Source organism: Palaemon carinicauda, chromosome 30, assembly GCF_036898095.1.
Source record: "Palaemon carinicauda isolate YSFRI2023 chromosome 30, ASM3689809v2, whole genome shotgun sequence".
NCBI classification, from domain to species: Eukaryota; Metazoa; Arthropoda; class Malacostraca; order Decapoda; family Palaemonidae; genus Palaemon; species Palaemon carinicauda.
The window spans coordinates 38,310,885-38,315,249 of record NC_090754.1 but is presented as its reverse complement, the minus strand read 5'-3'; the positions used below and the strand labels follow the sequence as shown (position 1 = coordinate 38,315,249).

The 4,365-nt window shown below is 32.7% G+C and overlaps 1 long non-coding RNA gene across 1 annotated transcript in view; it reads left to right on the top strand.

Annotated features, from left to right (window-relative positions):
- The first annotated feature begins 2,043 nt into the window (after nucleotides 1-2,043).
- LOC137623756 (uncharacterized) overlaps nucleotides 2,044-4,365 on the top strand; it is a 135,121-nt gene continuing 132,799 nt past the window's right edge. The window contains exon 1 of the long non-coding RNA XR_011040625.1: nucleotides 2,044-2,169. This is a non-coding gene — a long non-coding RNA (uncharacterized lncRNA). The remainder of the gene's footprint in view (nucleotides 2,170-4,365) is intronic.

Sequence of the window (4,365 nt, the reverse complement as noted above, 5' to 3'; positions counted from 1 at the left end):
GGGTGTTTGTGCCCCGAGAGTAAGTGCTCATATCCTCCCCTGTTGAACTTTATGTAACTGTTATAAGGAGACTTTCCCGGACTAAGTTCCCACTCAGAACACAACCATAAAAAATTCTCCACAAGTTGTGTTCAGTGATATACCTATATATATATATATATATATATATATATATATATATATATATATATATATATATATATATATATATATATATATATATATATATATATATATATATTCTCTTAAAATACGAAAAAATGCATCCCTGTTAAAGGTGTGCATGTGGTTCTTTGACATAAAGCAATGTTACCAATGGCGTTTTTATACAAGCTCTATATTTCTGGAAAATTACAAAATTTTACATGAATGGATAAATTTACAGGTACATTTAATATTCTGGGTCTTTTCGGTTTGAGTGCCTATCGAATTTTAATGTTTTTTTTTTATTCCAATGTATGTATTTTGATGTGGAAAACCCAAAAATGATAACCATTTTGTGGAGAAATTATTTATTGATGGATGTGATAGGTAGTGGCTGTAAGGTTGCAGGGGCTAGGCCTAGGTAGGGGTACAGGGCCCTAGGTTAGGTGGTTGTATTAGGTTCGGTAGTGTCCCGAAAATCACTGTGGCCTTAAGGGGGGGGGGGGGGTCGCAGGGGGGGGGGGGGGGCGCGGAGGCGCCCCCCCCCCCCGGTAGGCCTAGGTAGGGATACAGGGCCCCTATGCTAGGTTAGGTGGGTTTTCTTAGGTTCAGTAGTGCCCTGAAAATCAAGAAAGCGCTCAGAGAAATCGCAGCATTTCAGTAAGATATTGATTGATATAAGCCAATTTAAGTGTTAATAAATAATTTCTCTACAAAATGGTTACCATTTTAGGGTTTTCCACATCAAAATACATACTTTGGAATAAAAAAAACATTTAAATTCGATAGGCACTCAAACCGAAAAGATCCAATATTCTTAACACTAAGGAAGCGTTAATTGGTTGCAGCAAACTGGCATCACAGTGACGATGGTCATTTTATTCTATAAATGTTTCAAACCGAAAAATTCTACTTACACTCTATGCTAATGTAACATAAACCATTCGACAAATATTTTCCTTATACACACACACACACACACATATATATATATATATATATATATATATATATATATATATATATATATATATATATATATATATATATATATATATATGTGTGTGTGTGTGTGTGTGTGTGTGAGTGGGGATACCTTCACGTGGTGAAATGGTTTGTGAATGTCATGAACAGCAAGGCTGTACTAGTCAGGGTCACCTATACTATGTTGGTTTGCTGTGATCGATCAGACAAAAGTCTCCCACCATCACCAACCCACAGTGGCCAGCATGATGATGGAAATGGCCAAACCCAAGGCATGAATAAGGACATGTCTGAGGTCTTTGTCCCTGCAGTGTATACATCGTTATTCATTCATTAAATTATCTAAAATGTCTAACATAAAGAACAATTCTTGTCTCTGTACCAAAAGCTTCAACCGTTTTTTAATCTACTCAACCAATTATATTTTAAAATATTGTTTTCTATGTTATCTCAGATTTCTACGAAATCAGTATCCTATCTTATCGTTCTGTGCACAATGAATATTCACAGAATTATTATCAATACTAATATATTAGGTATCCTGTAATATTGTGTAGAGATTAGACTTTATTAGGTATAACATTTCGATATCTTTCATTAACCAGTGTCTGACATTTTGATATTCAATAAATAATAGAGGTAAACTATAAGTTAGAAAGTAGACCTACTTTTTGACACATCGTCTAGCTTAAGTATACATACTTTACTTAGGTTCAGCGGGAAAAAAAGCTATTAGGATTCTTTATATAAACCAAAAACATAAAATAGTACTAATTGAAACAGTTACTGACTTAGAATATTGCCATAATTATTAAATATTATGCTGTTTACAATCAAGAATTTGACATTTTTATCGTCATCTATGTCTTTCAAGTATCTGTTGTTTCACAATGTAAACAAAACATTGTCCGAGAAGTAACGTTTTAATGGCGTGACTCATGGCGTTACTTAAGTTTTTTTTTTTTTTTAGTTCATTGGTGATTTAAGTGTCCTATACTAGCCTTAGTGACGTGAATTGCGTTAGTTCATTCTGCGTATAAGGTAAGTTCAAGCCACTTTGAAATAACTTAAAATCGTACAAGGCAGGTTACCTATACGGTGATTGGGTAGCAATATTGGTACAGACGTTTGAAGGTCTCCACGAGTGGCAGTGGCAAGGGACAGGGACAATGCCCTAGTGACTGACCATATATACACATGATTCGCCCAAGCCCCCTCTCCTACAAAGCTAGGACCAGGAAGGGCCAGGCAATGGCTGCTGATAATCCAGTAGGTAGACAGGTTATTCGGTAATTTTTTATTGTATTACAGGGTGAGATTTCGAACAGAAAATATGTTTTCCTAAAGTAAATAACGTGATTTAACCGAATTTGATGTTCATTTCAATCGGGAACAAACAGATCAACCAATTCGGGTAATTTCAAGTTGCACGGTGTCACTTCTCTTACGAATGTACTGCGAACGATAACATTAGCAACGTTACCAATAATACACAGTGTTACCAACGTTGACGTATGGTACACAGAGTTACCAACGGCACGCTGACATTACTAACGATAGTAATGATTGAAACCGGTTCTTCCCAAATCCCCAGCCACAAAATATTTTCGTTTATTGATAAATTGTGGTGGCCAAACTTGACAATAGGTTCACATTTATATTTGTATCCTAAAGTTTATTTTACAAAAGGTTAAAAATTTATGAATGCAAAGGTTACAAGTGCAAAGTTACATATTAAAGTAAGTATCAGGTGTTTAAAGGTCTCCATGAATGGCAGAGGCAAGGAACAGTGACAATGCCTTATGACTGACTATATATACACAGGATTCACCCAAGCCCCTTCTCCTCCAAAGCTAGGACCAGGTAGCGCCAGGCAATGGCTGCCGAGAACGCATTATTATTATTATTATTATTATTATTATTATTATTATTATTATTATTAGCCAAGCTACAACCCTAGTTGGCAAAGCAAGATGCTCTAAGCCCAAGGGCCCCAATAGGGAAAAATAGCCCAGTGAGGAAAGGGAATAAGGAAATGAACCTCTAACCTGATTTTTTTGTCTTTTATTGATAAGTTATAGTGGTTAAACTTGACAATAAGTTCATATGTACATCTGTATCCTAAAGTTTTTTGTTCAGAAGTTAATAACTTATAAATGCAAATGTTACAAGTACAAAAGTTACATATTAAAGTAATTATTAGAAAAATAGGTTTTACACCTATTTCCATACTATTTTATCAATATATATTTTAGTAAACACTTGACTCTACTCATAAGTATGATGAGGTAGAAAACACTATATAATCTATAGTGATTCGTTGTTTTAGAAATTTATGATGCATTTGTCATATTATAGGTTCCACAAGAGATGTGATATTGACTCATTGAAATATATTTTTCGAAGGAAATGGGCATTTTTCTAAAGGGAAAAGTTGGATTTTACCAGGAAATGTTTTCCCGTCTGTAAATACAATAATACCGTAAATTTAAGACCTAATGTCTTTATTTACTTGTTATTTTGTTTACTCGTAGTGGAAGTGCACATAGGCTTAGGGTAGAACTTCATAATGTGATGACTTTTTTTTAAGATTATGGCGTTATTATTATTATTATTATTATTATTATTATTATTATTATTATTATTGTTGTTGTTGTTGTTGTTATTACTATTATTATCATTATTATTATTATTATTATCATTATTATGATTATTATTATTATCATCATCATTGTTGTTGTTGTTGTTATAGATATTACTATTATTATTTTCATTATTATTATTATTCTTATTATTATTATTATTATTATTATTATTATTATTATTTTTATTATTATTGTTATCATCATTATTATTACTACTTCTACTTCCCAAGCTACAACCCTGTTTGGAAAAGCAGAATACTATAAGCCCAAGGGCTCCAACAGGTAAAGTAGCTCAGTAAGGAAAGGAAGTAAGACAATTGTAAAGAAACTATATAAAAGTATTGAATATAAAAAATGAAATATTCTTAAAGTCAATAACATTAAAATAGATTATTCATATATAAACTATCAAACGAGACATATCAAATTGTTTAACAGAAAATAATTTGTATGTTGGCATATTGTCAATCTATTCTGTCTTATTATTAAATTGAAGAAGGTTCACCAGCCCAATATGTTGTATATCTATTTGCGTATTAACTATGAAGCATGGTTCGTGTGTTCGTTTGTTTAAGAACGCCTTGCCTTATGC